Raw genomic sequence first — 21,310 nt, 5'->3', positions numbered from 1 at the left:
AAAAGGAGTATAAGACATTATTAAAGTGTGAGTCTTCCCAAAGAACTTTCCCCACTTACTGTCTATTTAGTAGGATCCTCTCTCTTTTTCTACCTCCTGAGAGGTATGTGGGAGCGCATAAGCACCCGACAGAAAGACAAATAAAGATATGGGGGATGGGGAGAGGAGGAGGGAGAGAAAGAGAAAACGAGATTTGAAAGCTAAAGACTCTGGAGACTCAGTAACATCTGTATTGTCATTTGAATTTGAGACGTTAGTGGAGCAAAGCGAAGAAAATCCACATGAACTTGAACACTGGGACAGTCTCTCTCAAGTAGCAGAGGTAACCTGTCATTGAAACTGTAGGAAAGGAAATGTAAGCCCAATAACTTTGTCAGCTCGACAGTAAACTGTATTTATTGTGCTATAAGAACGTGCACACTGTGTATGCTTTCAATTTTTAGAATGAATCTTTGACAAAACTCAAGAGACTTTATTAGCCCTGGCTGGTGTGGTTCAGTGGATTGAGCGCCAGCCTGTGAACTGAAAGGTCACTGGTTCAATTTCTGATGAGGGCACATGCCAGGTCTGCAGCTGGGGGCATGCAAGAGGCGACCAGCTGATGTTTCTCTTGCACCCTGGTGTTCCTCTCCCTCTCTTCCTCCCTTCCCGTCTCTCTGAAAATAAATAAATAAAATCTTTCTTTTTTTTTTTAAAAAAAAAAAGAGACCTAATTATAGTTATAGCTCAAAGAAAAATTTCAACTCCATTTAAAAATAAAATAGACTTTAGAGAATTGGGAGAATAAAGTCAGTAGAAATAAAGGCACATGTAAAGCCATTAAAATCTTCGTTTACCATGTGAGGAATTTAAAGATAGTGTTGACAGTTTAAAGAAGAGAAAAATAAAGATTTATGGATTACACTTGAAATGAGAAAGTAATCGATAGAAGAAGTATGTGGAGTGTGATGAAAACAAGTTAATTTTTTTTCATCACTCATGGGAGAAAGACTATAGTAATGAAAAAAGAGAGAAAACCAAAGATTCGAGATATGGACATGTTATTAAAGGTTTGAAAAAGGTGAGCACGAAAAAATAAAATGTCTCAAAGTATCTGCCTCTGAGGAGTCAGAAGCGGGAGAGAGACACAGTATGTTTAAATAAAAGAGCCTGGGAAATAAAGAGCACTTTAATCATGTGTGAAAAATCATAAAAATGGAGCCACTTCAAAATCAAGTCGAAGCCGCCACCCCAGAGGAACTGCGCTGTGGTGTTACTCTCAAATCTTTGAAATGTTAAAGCTGGGACTAACCTTTGGACTGAGCCTATAGCAACATTGTATACCAAACAACTGTTTGCAAAGTTAACAGGAAAGCTGACATTCTGATTACTAAACTGAAAATTAAGACATTGTTTAGAATTAGCCTCACTATGTTAGCTTATGTGCATCCATAGAAATTCCTTCGATTTATGTCATTTTCGCCTTTCCCTTTCTCATAAACACCCCTTGCCTCGGCCTCCTAATCAAAACACTATTTTGTTTTTTGCCTGAATTAGTGCTTCCCAAAGAGTTATTATTTTGGATCACAAATAAATTCATGTTGTCTCTGACTTTGGCCATTTATTTCTAGGTTAACACATCTGTAGATAGTATTTGATTAAATTAAAGACACTGCTTCAAACGACTTCACATTTATTAGTATTCACTATATACATTTTTAAAAATCCTGATAAAAAATGACAATTACATTTATGTATAAATCAACTTCCAAGAGATACTGCAGATTTACATTTCCGTATATACTCATATATAAATGAGATCATGCTATATAGCATTATAAGTATGCATACTGCATGTTATAGTCCTTTTTCTGCATTTATGTATTTCGAATACCTTTCATAGCAATGCAATTGCTTCTAAAACTTTACATTTATCTTCTTTGCAGATGTACCATAATTTTTTTTAAGTATCTCCTAGCTCTGCCTAGTATGGCTCAGTTGTTTGGGGCATCATTCCGTGCACCAAAAGATTGCTGCTTCAATTCCCCATCAGCTTGATGGTTCAGTCCCTGGTCCGGGGTGCATATGGGAGGGAACCAATTGATACTTCTCTTTCACATGGATATTTCTCATTCTCTCCCTCTGTCTCTTTCTCTCCCCCCTTCCTCTCTCTCTAAAATCAATTTAAATTATTTTTAAAAAGTCTTCTACTGTGTGACTTCATTTGTGTGACTGCATTTTGCACTGTAAAAATAATAAATGTTTGTATAATTCGATCGTTACACATAGTCTTAAGTGTTCCTCTGGATAATTCTCTAGAAATTCAATTGCTCAGTCAAATGGATGCACAGTGTTCAGGATTCTGATGGATGTTATATAATTGCTCCCCTGAAATATATTGATTCAGTCTGCTGTCACCGGGCAAGGTAAAAAAGTGATTTTTATTTTCATTTATTTGATTATAAGTAAGGTTGAATATTTTCTCACAAACCTTTGGATTTTTTAGCATTTTTTTCCTCCATCTATTTTTTAAAATTAGGCACTGCGTTTCCTTTCCTTAATTGATTTGTAAGATTCAATTTCAGTTTGTTGTTTTATGCACAGATCTTTAAAAAATTCTATGTGTATTTTCCATTTACTTTTTGATGTTCTTGTCACTTCTAGAGAAGTATTTTCCATCATCTCATCAGAAAAAAAACATTTACTTACTGTTCCTCTGTTCTTTGGGCTTCTTAAGGTTATTATATTTAAATCTTTTATCAAGCTGAAATTTAATCTACTGCATTATGTGAAGCAGAGTTCAGACTTTTTATATGATTACCACAGCCACTTCCTTAATAATCCATCCTTACCCACTGATTTGAAATGTCATTTCATTACATACACTTAAGTATAGTATTTTGGCGCTTTTTTCTTTTACTATTCTGTTTATATGTTCTTTTAGTTGGATTTTTATTTTACAGTTTCATGTTGGGCTAGGCAAATGAAATCTTTCGTTTCAGGTTTTCAACATTCTCTAATTAAGTCTCATTTATATTGCTGACAGATAAGCTTAAGAGTAATTTTTGTCACATCCAAAGCCTTCCCAGCCCCTTCCCTAATTTAATTTTGGTGTTTTTCTATTCTGTTTTTAGGTTAATTTGGGGGATTATATGTCCAAAATATTAATTGTCTCATTAAGATATACATACTTCTATGTACTCAAATATCCTTTCATGAATATCAGTAAAGTTTTATATATCTTTAAATACCATGCTAAAGAAATTCACGTTATGAAGCTACTATGGAAAATGAGAGCTTTGATTCCTAATGGATTGTTTATTAGGGGTGTCCGACCCACGGCCCACGCACCGCTTGTGGCCCAGGATGGCTGTGAATGGGGCCCAACACAAAATCATAAATTTACTTAAAATATAATTTTTTGTGTGTGATTATGTGTCACAATGTATTTAATGTGTAGCCCAAGACAACTCTTCTTCTTCTAGTGTGGTGAAGAGATGCCAAAAGGTTGGACACCTTGATGAGTTACCAGCATGTATGTGAGCTTGCATTTCATTAATATCTAATTATTTCTAGGGGCTTTTTTAACCACTCATATGACTAAATAGTTGCCAATGTTGTGAATTCATGTTGATCTATATAACAGCTTAATATGAATACTTTGATTGTCTTTTCCAGTACTTCTCATTTTTTTCATTTGGCATATTTCATTGGATAGAATATGCAGAATAGTAAGTACTAAAAAGAAGCATCAAACAGGTGCTCTTGTTATATTTCTGGTTCTAATGGAGATACTACCAATACTTCAACACTGATTTGTTGCTTGGATAGACAATATTTGTCACGTTATCAACTATCATCTCGTCTTACATTGTTAAAGGTATTTTTGTTTGTTCCCAGTCTTAAATCAGGGATACATTATTTTATTCTACCAATACTTTTCATAATTTGTAGAAAATATATTTTTCTTCTGATTTCTATGTACAATGAAGGATATAAATAGATTCTCTTATATTAAGCAATCTGTTTTCCTGAGCGAAATCTAATTTAAAAGTGGTATTTTTGCCTGGTAGTGTAATTTGCTCTGTTTTATAGGATTTTGACATTTATATTCCTGTAAACAGCATACAGTTTTCAATCACCATGCTAGTTTCTTAAAATTTCATAATTAAGGCATTGGAAACTTTAGAATATGCATACAGATGTTTTAAAACTATTGTGCTTTTGAATTTTTTAAACTAATGATAATTCTTACTTGGACGTTTGAAAGCATGCCTAACAATATTTTTGAGGATATTTCTTTTACTGCTTTTTTATTTCTTATAAATTCCAATGTTTAGGTTTCTTATTTTCCATTTTATCTCAAATATAAATGCACTTAAGGCTATAAATTTTTTTTGGTTACAGCTTTGTTCTTATCCAGGAAGTTTCAATGCATTGTTTTCTTATTTTACTAATTTCTAAGTAGTCCACTTTTAAAATAATTTAAGAAAATGACACTACTTTTCCTTCTTGTTACAAAGGCAATGTATGTTTACCATATGAATTGAATGTCACTTTCTATATTATCTATGCTTTATGATTTACTAATTGACTTTTCCTATCGGTTTCAAATGACTTGGTGATTTTACTATATTATAATTCATTCTTCTAGGCATTTTGTAACAAAAAATCAGCATACTAAGTTTTTCAATCATGTTCAGTGATGTGTTACTGCACACATGTGCTTATCAAGTGCCTATTTTGTTGACATTGTTTTTTTTTCTTTGCTTATTCTTCTATCTAAATATTCTCTGAGTTTACTGCGTGTTTAATAGGAAATGGCATTTATGTGTTGTTTACAAGTTCACTGGTTTTGCAACCTTTTCTGCCCATCACAGATAACTGGGAAGTTATAAAACATCTCCACAACCAGGTTTCCTCCCAATCCAATTAAATCGGAATCTTCCAAGGCGGGACCCAGGCATCTTTAAGTTTTAAAGGCTCTCATGAGATTCCAATTAGCAGCAAAGTTAGAGGACCCCTGGACTTGTTCAAATGTGCAGGAAAGGAAGTTTCTAAGCTTCAAACTTAAGGTTTATAGATTTTGCAAATGCAGCTGCTTAAACAAATGAGTTACAAATTGGTAAACAAGCTAATCCCAGTATCTTTGGAAAACATAAGTTTCATTTTGCCCGCAGTTGCATCTCTCACTATATATAATTCAGCCTCTCCCCCATGCTGGGAAACCATTATACTCACCAATACTTACAAAGGAGAATAATTTTTCAGTTGTGAACATTTAATTGCCTTTTGGAAAATTCATCCAGATTTCCTTGAGCAAATTGTAGAGCATATACATGAGCAATTACACATCTGGCCTACAGCCTAACTCAAGAATGAAAAAAACTCAAAGGTGAAGTTGCATTCATTCATTTTTTTCCTGCTCACTTTTCTTTTGTAAAAATAGACATCCCTATTTTAAAAGTGGCTTCATGACATCATCTGAAGCCAGTTTCCTTCTTAATGACACTTAATGACAGTAATCCAAATTGTACTTAATTTTTTATGGAATCATAAATCAAATAATAATCAACAAAAAATGAAAATAGTTTGTACCTAGGTAGCCAAAGATTGGTCTAATTAGCCCAAAGGCGATCTAATTTAGCATTATTTAACTGTCTACCTAAGAAAACAGCGAAGAACAGCATCTAGTAGTAATTCAGCCATAAACCTGCTCATCAAAGAATAAGAGCAATTATTAATTAACTTTTCATTGGGGAAAGTCATACATTTTTCATGTTATCATAACATTTCAAAATGCCTTGGGAAATGAGAAAATGAAGATAATGTGAATTACTGAAATGCTGTATTTCTGACGATAAAACATTTTGCTCAGGCCTCCTACTGCAGGTACTGCGTTAAGGAGGAGGAGCAGAGAAATGCAGAAAGACATGGGGGGGGGGGAGGAAAAGCAGCTTCTCCAGGAAGTTGTTTTAGAGTCAAAACAGATTCCTAAGCTGTTTCAGATATTAACAGATTCAAGAAAATGTGCAATGTACTTGCTCTCCCTGAATTTACCAGTTATGAACTGTATCCTACATCTGGTTGCACAAACATACATAAATGCTTGGTTATTGTTTTATACTCATAGCTCTTTCAGAACTTTTTCTATTATAGTTGTCACATTAAGTAAACCATGGGACCTCACTCAAAAATTCACAGAGAGCGAAAAAGCGAGAGAGTATATTGATAATTAATATCCTTCTTAGCCTTGGGAATAGCCAATGGGAAAGGATCCCTCTATCCTCATTTAGTAGAGAAGGAGAGAGTAGTTTCCCCACTGGAGGAATCAAATTGCCTAAACAATGTTGGATTACAGGCCTTAGTCCTCTCCCTGTTTGAGAGATGCCACCAGATTGTTGGGAAACTCCAGAGAAAGCATTGGACAGTTCAAAACAGGCCAGGTCCCCAGTAGGGGGCGCAAGAGAGGCAACCACACATTGATGTTTCTCTCCCTCCCTTTCCCTTTGTCTACATAAAATAAATAAAATCTTAAAAAAAAAAAAAAACCCTATAACAGCTTGTATTTTTGCCTGCCCTGGTAAGCAGGGCTTTAGCAGCAGAATCAATTTGATTTCGAAAAAATAAAGAGAACTGACATGTCAATCACTTGGGCATTATGGAAGAGATTTGGCTTGGATCACCCAATTAAGGAAGCATGAAATCTGGAAGAGAGCAGGTTATTTCTACATGTTCATCCTCTTTTTTCTTTCTACCTGCTAATTATATCCGGTTGCTTCTACTAAATGCACTGGCAGTGAACGTTTCAGTGGCTAAAAAGAGTATTTGGCAATTCCACATGCCTAGAGTCTAAGGAAGGCTAAGTGGAATCTTTTGCTCTGAACAAACAGGTGAGGCAAAAATACTTAAGTAACTTCACCAAGGTAAAACTATAACAGATGATTGATAAGGGATGGGAACTTTGGGACTATGCTGTCTATCACTGTACTATTTTTACTGAAGTCTGTTTGGAACAAAGTTGAACACAACAATAATATGTATGCAGCATTTTACATTTTCCAAAGCTCTTTACCATTACATCATGGATCAAAACAACCTTGGTGACCAGTTATAATTATCTTAATTTTAGAAGTGACAAAATTAAAATTCAAGAAGTTGCTCAAAATCTCATTATTTTTTAATGATTTTATTGTATTTATCTTTAGAGGGGAAGGGAAGGAGAAAGGGAGAGAAACATCAATGTGTGGTTGCCTCTTGTGCATCACCTACTGGAACTGGCCTGCAACCCAGGCATCTGTCCTGACTGGGAATCCAAGCTGCAAGTGACCCTTTGGTTCTCAGGCTGGTGCTCAATCCACTGAGCCACACCAGCCAGGGAAAAATCTCATTATTTTGAATTAACTGATCAAAAGCTTTACCTCAACATTTAACAATTTAAAAACAGGCCTTTTCCATTAAACCACAACTTCCTTTGTAGATACTACACAAACTATTTCAAGAAAGTGTTTGTGGTTTAAATATCAAATCCTTCTACAGCATCTTCACTTAACAAACTAAATAGCCAATGGGGACTTGAAATGCACCCATCTATTGCCTTACTGGGGAACTTACGCATAATGTATATACAAAGTAAAACAATAATTTTGAAGGGGTGATGTGCCATCATTCCTTCAATGAAATTGTTAAGTGGTACAAATGATAGAGACAGACAGAGAAAAAGAGAGAGAGAGAGAGAGGTGTTTGTGATTCCCACTGAAAAATCCGGCAGCACCTAAGCTTGCTTCAATGTTAGAATTACTGGGAAACATCGAACTACCCAAGGACCTTCGTTCTTTCCTTAATGTAAAAATTAGTAAAGGTTTCTTCTTTGTCTCTGAGGTTTGAACAGAGTTTCATCCCCCTTTTCAGCCACCAGTGTGTTACTGTCTCCCAAAGCAGCAGCATTTTCTTTCCTTTTAAAAAAATTTTGTTTGATTTTAGATTTGTTTTAGGTGTCTGACATAGTCATTAGACAAGGAGAAACACTTTCTAAAACCATGGATGCCTACAGGCTGTTTTTAACAGAGTTAGGTGAATTTGTATTAGTTTCCACTGATTTCCAGCTTCCCTGCAGAAGGTCAGAGCAACAACCAGTTTGAGAGCAAACAACCCACCTCTGTTGAATTTGCCCCTGAAAGAAAGGCTTAGCACTGTATGCAACAAGGAGGTCACCTTATCCAACAGCCCTACGAGTGTCTACTAGGGGAGATGTGACTGATGGCAGACCCTACGGCGTTGGCTTGCTGTGGAGCATCATGCAGAAATCACTCCTAGTGCTTAGAGAGCCAGCCTTCCCGCATTTCCCTAAGGTGAAGACTGACCATACATTTAGTAGTCTCTAGGGATCCCAGGAGCTTCTCAACAGGAAGACATTCTAGGCAGGGTAAACTGCCTATGCAAAGGGGAAGAGGTATTAAATAGGGTGGGTGGTCCACGGGAGGAATTCCCGGTGGGCTGGTATTGCCAGAGTATAAGAGGAACAGTGAGGAGGGGTGAAGGCTGAAGCTACTGGGACTAGAAACATGGGCTAGATTTTCAGAAGGCAGTCAAGTTAGATTTCATTTTGCAGACAGTTGTGATTACCCATGGGTTTATGTAAGATATACAAATAAATATGCAATAATAATAACAGCAACTACAACAGCTGGGATTTGTTGAGCACTTATAACAAGCCAGATATTACTCTAGGCACTTTGCTTGCATTAGCTATGTAATTCTCATAGAAGTAAGTATTCTATTAACACCATGGTACAGATGAGTGATGGAGTCATCTTTATGGAGCTAGTAAATACCAAACGTGAAATTCAAAGCAGAATTGTGCATTTATCTATTGTGCTGCCCTGTATGTTCAGGGAAATCCCCACGTTTTCACTGTGCAAAGGGAGGGAGACACTGGAGCCTGTACTCAGTATGGCCACATATTGTGTGGCGATATATTTTTGAACAGCCCACTTCGGGACTCACCATAAGAAGAGAAAGCAAATGTTATCAGCCCCTTTTGTTGGTGAGACGTTAGGAATGTTTAAACAATTTGGCCTTAAATCTTCTGAATTATCATTCACTGTACTTCCTGTTCACTTAGAATTATCTGTTCTATTTTCCTAAGGTCAGACATGACAAAAAACCAAGTCCCCTTTTAAGTGCATTCAGAAGGACATAAAAGTATCTTGAAATCCCAGAGACCTAGTCATCGCTGCCCTCTTTCCTTTATCCACCATTCGATAATCATTTGTCGAGTCTTTTATGAACCATGTACTATAAACTAGGTCCTGGGAATCCAAGGAAAGTAGACAGACAATCGAGTTTGCTGTTGTCCACTGAATGCTTTCCAATTTGCGGATGCTACTTGGGTGATTGAACTCCTGAAAGTTACTTTCTGGGATTAGCAAGCTGCTGCCCCTAACTATATTCTACTTAACAAAATCATCACACACACCATAAACCGAGGAAATCATCACTCCAGAGAGGCTCAGTCCTTCTGTGCAAAAGATTTCCTATATTGTTGGCAATAATCAGCTGACAGGCTGTGGGATGAGACCACTGTGAGGATTTCAACATCTGCAGCTTCTGAATATACCCCATCTTTCTTCTGACCATATACAAGGGGTGGGCAAGCACTTCAACCAATAGCTTTCCTTCAGGCCACGTTTCTGCAGCCCAGGAACTCCTGAAATCTTGGTGAGGCAATTTGACTTCGTACTTGACACTGGTATTTCTTTTTTCTGACCCTAACAGACTGCTTCTAAGGACATACTTTTCTAGACCCATGATTTTAAGGGAAGAATATCAATATTGATGAAAACAAGTACACGTGAATGTCACTCTACCTATGATTCACTTGTTATTCCTAGGGTGGTCTCCAGCAGGTTAAGTGGGCAATTGAACACAAAAACCCAGGAATTCTGACATCTTCCATTCCCTTAAACTGATTGAAAATCAGCTTTTCTTCTGCTAAGATGAATTACTTGACAGCAGAAAAATTCCTCCCATAGTTTGCTCCTTTCAGAAACCTCTCCCACCCCAGGGTTCTCAGCAACACACTTTGGTGAGTTTGACTTTCTCCTAAGGCATTCATCATACAATGCAAGAAAAAGCAGAGAGACTTGATAACTAATTTGCCATGAACTGAGGCACCTGAAATATTTCATGCATGTTATTTTTGTATTTCTTTAAAATAAATGCCCTTCCTATCCTAAGGGGAACTTTGATATTAAAAAGGAGTCACATTTATTACATATATACCAGAAGCCTAAGCTGTTGCCTTTTAAGCCTATATCCCCAAATGGAATTATTTATGAGAAACCTTAAAACAAATAAAGATACTAAACCCGGGGGCCCCTTGCGCTTTTATATGTGACACCCCCTCTTTTCTAATATTCATGTAGAACAGCCTTAAGTAGAAACTTCAAGATGCGTTACAATAAAACTTTTCCCCGAGATGCTTTACCGTTGATGGGGCTCTTTTCTCAGTCTGGATTCTCAATAATAGTGTTTTCCCTAAATGAAGAAGGGGTACCTCTCTAGCCACTTCTGAACAACAGCATCTGTTCTGCTTCTTTAGCTTACTGCAGAGCAACCACAAGCCGCTATGTGTTTCTGGCATCTGAGATAAAGTGCAGGTCCATTTTATCACACGTTGATTTGAAAAGCCTCAGTGTCGGGGGGTGGGGGGGTGGAATATCTTTCACTGCCCATAATACATTTTCCCATTGCTTTGTGCTCCATATATTGGAAATCGATTGGCCTCCCGTTATCCCACATTTAGAAGTTGGAGTTTAAAATTCAAGTTTTATAAGTGAATGCACCTACTTTACTTGGCAGGTCGTAAATTGTATCTCTTACGTCAAGCAATGAATGCTGTTTCCTTTTGGCCTCTTGTTGAAGTTCACATTATGACAGTTGTAGGGCTTCCAAATGCAAATTCAAATTCAAATTTAATTTAAGGTGTGACACATTCTTTCTGACTAAAAAGGTCATTTCTACATGCAAAAGATGAAATTATGTCCCCCACTACTCTAACGGGCACAGGTGAAATAATATATGACGCACAGTGAGCATTATAAAAGCTGTAACAGATGCATAAGAGGCAAAACCATCCCTTTCTGTATTTTGCGTACATTCAGCAAAGGTTACCAAGCAAGTCACGTACTTCCTTTGGAGCTCTGACAGGCTTTCCCCATCTCTCTACAACAGTGCTGTAAGTGCAAGACTAAAAATTTTAACATAAGTATTTAATACAAGTTAGATATAAAAGATCATTATTGGTGGATATAAGCAGAATTTACTATAATTGTTGAGATCAAGGATTGTAAGTATTTCAGAACAGTAAGAAAGACAGTGCTGGACACCACTCACAAAGAGCTGGAGAAAACATAAAATCAAAACAAAAGCAAATCAATACAGCAATATTCACCACAGATCATTAAACCCAATGCATTGGGACAGAATTTAAGAAAAACAATTTATGATGCCTTGATGGGCTATTCCAGATTATCAAATTAAATGGACTCTTCAAAGATGATACGTTATTACCAGAAAAAGCATGTGTGGAAACGAGGAAGTGGCAGTAAGCTGACTTTATTGCCAAGGAGGAGTTACCACAGTTGTAATAAAATATCCTCTTTTCATGATAAGAAGTATGGAAAGAGAGTAGCTGCTCCCCTACATTAAGTCCCTTTCAGGTTAACAGGTGCGACACCAGTTGGCTGCAGGAACTCCTGTCAACGTGCTCCTCAGACAGTCCTGTCTGCTTCTCACTGTCTGCTGTAGAGCAAGGCATGTTAGCATGCCTACCCATTTATCATCCCTTTTCCATTTTGTACTTGTGAACTTGACTGCACCAACAAGCTAGAAATGGATGAAGCTTAACATAATTTTAATATGTTAAGAAATATACTAAGAAAATACCAGATTTGCCAAAAAGTCCACTAAGGGTTTTTTTTCTGTAAAATAAAAGACACAGTCTTTGTTTTCACCAATAACTTGATTGATTTGGATATTCTGAGTATGTCAGCTATCTCCTGCTATTGGTTTCTAGTGGGTAGAGGCCAGGGGTACTGCTAAACATCTTCCAATGCATGAGACAGCCCCAGAACAAAGAATTATTTGGCCGAAATGTCAATAGTACTAAGAAATGTCACAAACCACTTTTGACATGTTCGATCGGTCACAGCACCTTCTCCATACACTGTACAATTTTTTTTGCATTTCCTCTGCATTTTGACCTTTCTTGAAATAATAAAGCACAGTATGCTGAAAATACGCATTTTCTTCCGTCTTCAATATTAAAATGGCTGTGCAAAAATTCACCAATTCTGGTAAGTTTTTTAAAATGCACGCTGACATGACAGCTGCCACAATACAATCTAACAAAATTGTTTCAAGTGAAGTTAGAGACAACTAAGCACTACTAGAGCCATTGTATGGAAAAAACCGAACCAACTCTTTGGCTGACCCAATATTTCTGGAATTGAAGGTCTTTGTAGATTCATGACAGAGAACTATGTTCTATACAACAAGATCTTTTCATCCCCACCCATTCGACCTGCATGAAAAACACCAATAACTTTGTTCCAAGGACCTCAAGGTTGAAAGGAAACTGCTTCTTCAAATGGACCATGACACAGAAGCCCGACATGAGGAGTGAACTCTGATGATGGGGGGAGGCCTTCAGGTTCCCTTGTCACCATGGAGATGCCCCTGGAAACACTCCTAGGAAACCCTAAGCCTCAAACGAGAATAATGTAAAAAGCCCTAATAATCCCCAATACCTAATATGTGCCCCAAACCTCTCCACAGCATTCCTTAAATAGATGTTAAGCCTCTATCCCAAAGCCCGGTGAAAGAGAGCTCACTGCTTCCGAATGAAGCTTTTCTGCCTTAAGCCATATTTAACTGTTACCACGTAGTTGTTTTTATTTTAAATTGGATACCTCTCTTCCCTTTCCCTTCTATACACCTTAATAATAATATGCTTCATCCCTTTTCCACCGAATAGCTATTTGAAGAGTTAAGGACAGCTAATACATGCTAAAATCATCAAGTACTTTCTAGACAGACTCTGGTTTTTCAACATCTCATCTAAATTATGTTCCCCAGAATGCAACAACACTGACTGGTCTGATAAACATACTTTTAGTGTCCACAAAGAGAGGGTTGGACATCATTTCTGTGACCATACTGTATTTCTTTCATTCTTTTTTTTTTTTTTTTTTTGCATCCTATCGTGAATGAGAATCACTGCAAACTCCTGTCTTCCAGTTTTTGAACCAATGTGTTATAACTCTTTCAGCATATATTTATTACTTTTTCTTTGGTGCAGGGGAGAAGGGAAGGATACTTTAAGAGATTCTGTTTTCCCTTTTAAATTGTATCTTGATCCATTAAGCGAATATTTCAGTGTCAGGCACTTGATAAAGAACATCAAACAAAGTAGAAATAGTCAACATCTCTGTAGAACATTTACATAAAAGAAATATTACAATAGCTACCATGGATTGAAAACTTCTGACATCAGTAGGTAGAAAAGTGAGGCATAGTTCATGGTCAAGCTTGTACACATAAGCTTCAGTTTCTTTGATCCTAAAGCCGGCTCTATAAACCACTGGTTCCAAATGAAGACTATCAACTATTGTAATAGTCTCATGATTCTTTCATCTGTAACCCTGGAAGATACGGCAATTTAAGGGCCTAGGATCAGAGTAGGGAAGAAATGAAAGCAAAGAGCCAGTAAGAAGCCATTTTTAGAGCCGGAGCACAGGCTAAAATGGAGAACAAAGGAAAGATCTACATTGGCAACCAAGGCTAGGTACAAGCAGTTCAAAAAGATTTGAATCAGTTCAACTGATTTGCCACAGTAGAAAAAATTTCAGCAGACAACCTCTGGTGGCGCAGAGGCTCCAGGTGGGATAAGAAATGCACAGCTGCAGAGAAGGCTGTTTGCAGATAGGTCATTGAGAGGAGCTGATCATCGGGGTGGGGGTGGGGGGTGGGTAGCCAGTGTCTACAAACATACAAAAAAATAAATGCAAGAGTCATTACTAATCGCTAATTACTAACTTGGTTTATGAAAACGATTCAAGAATAGTTATCTTGGAACCTTGATATATCCTAGGATAAACCAAACATGCAACTACAAGAATGTCATTAGGAACTTATATTTTTAGTGTGTAAGAGGGGCTTGCCACGCAAATCAAATATATTAATTTTCTATTTTCTTGATCTAAGTGGTGGTTATCCATATGGCTTATGCACGTCTCTGATTTATATTATACTTCTGTAACAAAGTCTGTTAGAGACAAATCAAAATATAGAAGAGGGCTTCCAGGAAACCAAAGGGCAAGAATAAAGGCAAATTCTTTCTCCAATAAACTCAGGGCTTATCAATCACTATTTCAAATTTTATTTCTTTTAAACTCTCAGAAAAGCCTTATCTGTATTGACAATTGCTGGGTCTCCAGGCAGTGCTTGGACTCCCGCCAATTTAATTGTAACTGAGATGTTAATATCCTAACATAAATTCCTCTCATGGTTTGAGCTACCTGAAACTGTCAATTACCTGGATGGAGATCCTTCAGTTTATTGTATCTGCAAATGTTGTAGTGATATTGTCTCCTAATAAAAGATATTTATTTATTTATTAATATTTTTAGGCAGAAGGGAAGGGAAGGAGAAAGAGAGAAACATCAATGTGTGGTTGCCTCTCGCATGCCCCCTACTGGGAACTGGCCAGCAACCCAGGCATGTGCCCTGACTGGGAATCAAACCCGAGACCCTTTGGTTCATAGGTTGACATTCAATCCACTGAGCCACACCAACCAGGGCAGAAAAGGTATATTTTGACCCCTCAATAATCTCAAGTAAGATTATTTAAGGAAAACATCCATGTAATCAATCAATATCTATTAAGGACAGGGCTACAAAAGGCATTTCCTACTTGCCTTCTTTCTTTCATGTTTGTGATCTGTGAATTCCACCTTGAGGTAGTTTAATATCCAAACAGAGAAGGAATCTTAGTTAATTTCATTGCCGCATTCACTTAACTTCTATATGTTACTTTGAAAGTCTCTTTTAAACTAGAATTTACATTATTATGACTGCAATCCACATTATTACAAACCTGATATTTAACATAAACTATCTGAAGATATTATAAGTTAACAAAGCTTTTTAAAAACAGTTATACAGGAGTTTTCTTTTAGAGAAGGATATGGGTAAGTTTGCTTCTACTATGTCAAAAGGCAGCACAATTAATGAACTATAGAGTACTCTTAATATGCCGTTACAAACACATTCATTTAATGAAAAAGTTTTTTTTTAAGTAGAAAGAGAAAAAGTGCATTACTGAGGTGATAACTTAGAGAATTGTGCCAGACACAGTTCAAAGTCATTTGCTCATTTAATCTTCAAAACAATCCTACAAGGTTCATATTTTCTCTTTTTTGAGAGAGAGAGAGTCAAGGGAAGAAAAGAAGAAAGAGAAGGAGAGAAACATTGATTGGTTGCCTCTTATATGTACCCAGACCAGGCACCAAACCCATAACATAGGCATGTGCCTTAACCGGTAATCAAACCCTCAACCTTTCAGCTTGCAAGATGATGCTCAACTAGCTGAACTGCACGAGTTGGGGCAAGGTTCATACTCTTAAGATCCTCTTCTGCTTAGATGAGTAAACTGAAGCACAGAGAAGGTCCATGACTTGCCTGAAAGTATGTAGGACCTAAAGTAGAAGGCACGTGATTTGAATGCGGCAATTGGGCCTCACGACCCAACTCTAAGTAACTACATCCAAGTAACCCTCTCACCGATTCCCAGTTTTGTTGCACATTGTTTGGTTGCCCAGTCGGTTAGGTCACGTCAATGTTAACCAGTGTGTGCAAATCCTGTGGTTTCAGAACGGGAATTCTCTCTCCAGAGGACAGCCATAACCAATTCATCTATTTGCCTTGCCTTTCTGGCACATAGTTGGTTTATAACAAGTACTCTTTCACAGAATAGACAAACCAGTTTTGGCCTCTTACAGCAGTGTTGGCTAGCTAAGGGCTGGAAATAATGTTCTCAGCACAATGGCAAGACATCAGCTTCCCTGGTGATTCTATAGAAACAGTATGATGGGCTACACGTCTACTGCTAGTAAGCAGCAATGTAGTTTTCATCCCTTGCTTGTGCTATTATCTTCTTAAGAATGCCATTTTCTAGTCCATATTGCATTCAATTAGTGATTCCTCTGAAATACTAACAGAACAGACCATTTCCGGAATGGTAAAAAGACTGAGAAACATTCTTTTGTTTCTATTTCCTGATGAGCTGTAAAAGGCCCCTGATTTAGAAAACGCTTTCCTAATTTCCAGATTGTTCTGATCCTGCTCCCATACTACGTGCCTTTCCCCCAGACCAAGAGTCAGAGAGTCTTGAATAGATAGATCACATTGCAAGTCATGGGGTTATGACTCAATTTCCTCTCCTCCATGTTGGCAGTCTTCTTTCTAAATCTTTTAACCTAAACTTTGGCCCTATCACTCCATGCAAATCTTTTACATTTCTTTCACTGAATAGACTGTTTTTGACTGTTTCACCTGTAGGGTTACATCAGTACATTTAGAAACTCCTATTGTGGGCTCACTAAAGATCACAGTCAGAGACGGGAACATGACCATGAAAGACACAACCGAACGTTTCTGGTCTACATGTACCTGTCTATTGTGTGGTGTCAAAAGTGTCACGCCATGTAGATGAAATTGTGCATATAGACATCAGTGAACATGCCAAGAAGGGAAACGCGATCATATTATCACAACATCTGTAAGAAAAAATACAGATGCCTCTCCACTTAAGATGGGGATATGTCCTACAAATCTATCAAAAGTTGAAAATATCATAAGTCAAATATGCATGAAATACACTTAACCTCCTGACAGGGAGGACAATTTGTCCCTCCAAAATACATCTCTTTGGGAATACTCGTTATTTTAGCTTGGTTAATTTTAAGAAACAGTAGATTGGGGAGAAGCTATGAAAACCAAGTAGAAGGGACATTTGGCCAAGGCAGTTACATTGTAAGGAATCTCTCTGGAAAGGGTGCCTCCTGACACTGCGCCAGGCAGGCCTTCACTATCAGTGGAGAAGACGGGGATTTAAGTTTGCATGACAACCTTACCCTTGGTCACTGCGCTTTTCCTAGTCACCTCCCATAACCAACTCTCTACCCCCACAATGTCTTCTTTCATCCTTAGCTGAAGGTGGTGGCTTCTGCCATTTTGCAAAGTTGCACAATTTTCCTGTGTCTCTACCATATATACAGGAGGTATTCATGTTATTAGGCTTGAATGTGTTTTTCTCCTGCTCATCTGTTTCACGTCAATTTGATAATTAGACCAGCCTGAAGAACCTAGAATGATAGAGAAAAACTTTTTATCCCCCCAAATACCAATCATAGCTTAGCCTGGCCTACCTTAACTGTACTCAGAACACTTATATTAGCTTAGGCAGCACAACCTTATATCAGTGAGGTGGCAAAACTGCCACAGGTCTGCCAGAGAGTATTGTACTGCATGTCACCAGCCTGGGGAAAGATGAAAACTCAACATTCAAAGCATGGTCTCTATTGAATGTTTATTGCCTTCGCACCATCATAAAGTTGAAAAAATTGCAAGTTAAACTACTGTAACTCTGCACCATCTGTATATCATTTAAACACCAGATGCACTGCATAACTGGACTCCAGGTATCTGTTGAATAGCACTGTTCAAGTTTTTTTCTCATAAAATTATGCGTCAGCTATAGAAGTCTTGGGATCTACATAACATGGAAGAAGAAAATATATATCGCGCATCATTCTGAGAAAATGCTGTAAAAGCGTTAGGGTATTTCCTTGCAGTTGTTTGACTTGGTTTGGTTTCCAGTTTTTGTCATTATTGTTTTATGGTTTGACTGCTTTATTTTGTCTATATAGACAGATACTCATTTCTTTCCTTTCTTTATTTTCACTGAAGGAAATATGCAACTTTATATGATGAATCCTGATTGGCACATAATGCCCATTTAATAAAGGTTTTTTTTCGTGGTCTGCTTGATTCTATTTAACTTCATCATGCTATTCCTACTTCTCTTTTAAAAACATTCATTACGCAGTTTGTTTTTGGTTTAAAATGCAGTCATTATAAATACATCAGATAATTCTTATATGGCAAATGCTTTAGGACAATGCTTGTGTTATAGAAACAATAAATCTTTGTAAAATATTGAATGCAATTTTATTTATTTTTTTAATGAAATTTTAATTAAGTAATTATTTAATGACACAACTCCACTGGCACAATAACTACTTTAAATTGGTATTTTGTTGATCCCTTTTTGTATATTTTAATAAGCATATTATAAAGAAAATAACACTGCTTTTCTTTTTTAACAAAAAGGAAACACTATTCATACTGACTCCATCTCTGAGATCACTGAAGGTAGTTATAAGCTTTGTTTGAATGATCTGAGTGAACACTCTTAAATGACTACTGCTCTGTAATGCCCAGGTCCATGTACATCGGAGCTTGGATTTCCATAGTTGTAAAAGCCTGCCGGTTACCATTTGGTCTCTTCAAAGAATAGCATGAACAAACTCCTCCTAGTTCTGTGGACACTGTATCGTGTTAAATTCTTTTCCCAGTTCTAAGGGCATACCTTCTTGTTTGTAGGGATAATTTTAACTGAATAGCATTTTTTGACACTGAAACTTCATGTTTTTAACTTTAATACCTTGTGCCTTTGAGTGGGGGATGATGAACACAGCATGCAATACTATACCTTGGTGACCAGTGCAGGCAGATGGCGCAAGAGCACAGGACTATATGATGTTGAGAACATGGTGATACTATGCATATGGGTATTTCGCAAAGGTTCTAGTACAGAAAAGCAGTTAGATAATTGTGACTGCACCACACATATAGAATGAAAAGGTATGCTGTAAATAAAAAAAACTCGAACCATTGCAGCTTGTACAATAATTGCATTTCAAGAGGCCATTTCATTCATCCAAAATAACATCAGTTGTCTCACTAAGGTTGTATACTTGAATATTATTCCTCTTTTAGTATTTTGTTTTTATTCAATTTGAAAGTAGTATTTGGTGTTATAGATATATAAGTCCTTTAACCACAAAATGTGTGCCTTTGGTTTTATATTTGTGCTTATATAAATGACTTTTATGAAAGTTAATTTGTCAGCACTGGCTGACAACGGGAATTTTGGATTCCCCTGAAGCTGGCCTGTGTGTTGCTCAAGTTTGAGAAGCACTACACTCTGACAACGATCAAGTAAAATGTCTTAACACTGTGGGAATTGGAGATTGGCTCTTTGTAGAAAAACAATATTAAGAAGAAATAGAGTAGATTAATATGGTTTTTACATGCACACCAACTCGTACACAAGGGGCTGAAGTATTTGGAAAGTGACTGTTTTATTAAAGCAAAATATGTTTCACAGGGTTGTTGAGCAGATGTAACGGATTTGGCTTAATAATAATGGAATTACCTTCCTGTGCCTGACATGCTTGAAGGCAATATCACACCAGAACAAGCCAGGGCAGCAGTTCCATGACAGTTGAGTTAGCATAGAAAATAGTGGCAGAGGACACAATGAATTATAACCAATGAAACTGCTATACTACATTTGGGAGGATACTAGTGTCAGTAGGGCACACTAGAATAAAACATTGGTGACCTGAAATATGACCCATCCTTCAAGGGTCTACGCCACATCTGAAAATGCCTTCCACCAGCAAGAAGAGTCAGGAGACTTAGAACTTATGTTAATATGCATAACCTAGGAGACCAAAGACAGCCATAGCTCTCTACTGGACCAAACTTATATATACATACATATACACATAAAGACACATTCCACATGCACACCGATGCATGAATGTCCATAGAGAATAATTTATATTTCATGATAAAATTGTGTCTAAAGTGAAGAAAGGTCACACACAGAGAAATCAATGACATTACACAAGACTTTAGAAATGATGGGAAGGGAGTATAAATAAGGAAAGCAGTCAATTATGTAATAGATGATCTTTATGTCTGAGTGTTCAATAGTTGTGAAAATGTTGATGATGCCATCTCTGGACACTGAAAGTTTTTACAAGGAAAGTCTGATTGTATTGAAAATTTGTTTAGCTTTAGGATGGGGTCTAATTTCCTCTCATTTTTTTTAGAAGTATTTTATTTATTTATTTTTAGAGGGAGGGAAAGGGAGGTAGAAAGAGATAGAAACATCAATGTGTGGTTGCCTCTCAAGTGCCCGCAACTGGGGACCTGGCCCATAACCCAGCCATGTGCCTTGATTGGGGATGGAACCAGTGACCCTTTGGTTTGCAGGTTGACATTCACTCCACTGAGCCACACCAGACAGAGATAATCTCCTATCTTTTTTCTTTCTTTGCACACAGCACTTTGTTAACCACATACTAAGTTCTCAGGAACTACTATTCTGATCGTATTAGTCCAAATATAGAAATGAGAAATATCTGCTGCTTCACTGCCTTCTTAGTCCTAGTAAACATTACTTACTAAGCAAATGTCTTCAATATGTAAATAACCCAGAAAAAAAGTTATACTCACATTTCAATAATACCCATTGATTGTGTACAATCAAAGTTGTATGTGACCTATCAAAATTCATTAGTGTTATACCAAAAGGATTCAGGAGCCAGTGTGAAGAGGTTTCCATTGAATACAGATGGGAAAATATGAGAATCAATAAGAATAATAAGAAAAAAGGATTGAAATATATAAATTATATTTAAATACTTTTAAACCCAAACATTTGTAGTGATACCAAAAGAAATAAACAAGTAAAAATAAACCAATAAAGACTACCACTGATAACCTTTGGAAAACACTGGGAACCAAATCATTATTTTGAAAATTGTTCTCTTTGGAGAGAAGCACTATACAAGAAAGTAACCACGCATGCAATGCAAAGGAGTTTTTTCTTTCTTTTTTTTTTTTAAAGACTTTGTATTTATTTTTTTTTAGAGAGGGGAAGAGAAGGAGAGAAACATCAGTGTGTGGTTACCTCTCACACGTCACCTACTGGGGACCTGGCCCGCAACCCAGGCATGTGCCCTGACTGGGAATCAAACTGTCAACCCTTTGGTTTACAGTCCAGTGCTCAATCCATTGAGCTACACCAGTCAGGGGAAAAGAGTTCTCTTTATAGAAATATTCCAGCTAATCAATGAAGAAGGAATGTGATCCATAATAAAATAATTAGTCAAGACTATGATCATCAATG

At 37.0% G+C, this 21,310-nt stretch overlaps 1 protein-coding gene across 3 annotated transcripts in view; it reads right to left on the bottom strand.

The window, feature by feature from the left end:
* Nucleotides 1–21,310, bottom strand: part of DMD (dystrophin) — a 1,990,869-nt gene that overhangs the window by 1,719,128 nt on the left and 250,431 nt on the right. The window lies entirely within an intron of this gene.

Source organism: Artibeus jamaicensis, unplaced genomic scaffold, assembly GCF_021234435.1.
Source record: "Artibeus jamaicensis isolate MK-2021 breed Jamaican fruit bat unplaced genomic scaffold, CSHL_Jam_final scaffold_1283, whole genome shotgun sequence".
In the NCBI taxonomy this organism is placed as follows: Eukaryota; Metazoa; Chordata; class Mammalia; order Chiroptera; family Phyllostomidae; genus Artibeus; species Artibeus jamaicensis.
The sequence above is the reverse complement of the archived record's forward strand: the minus strand, read 5'-3'. Positions and strand labels throughout refer to the sequence as shown.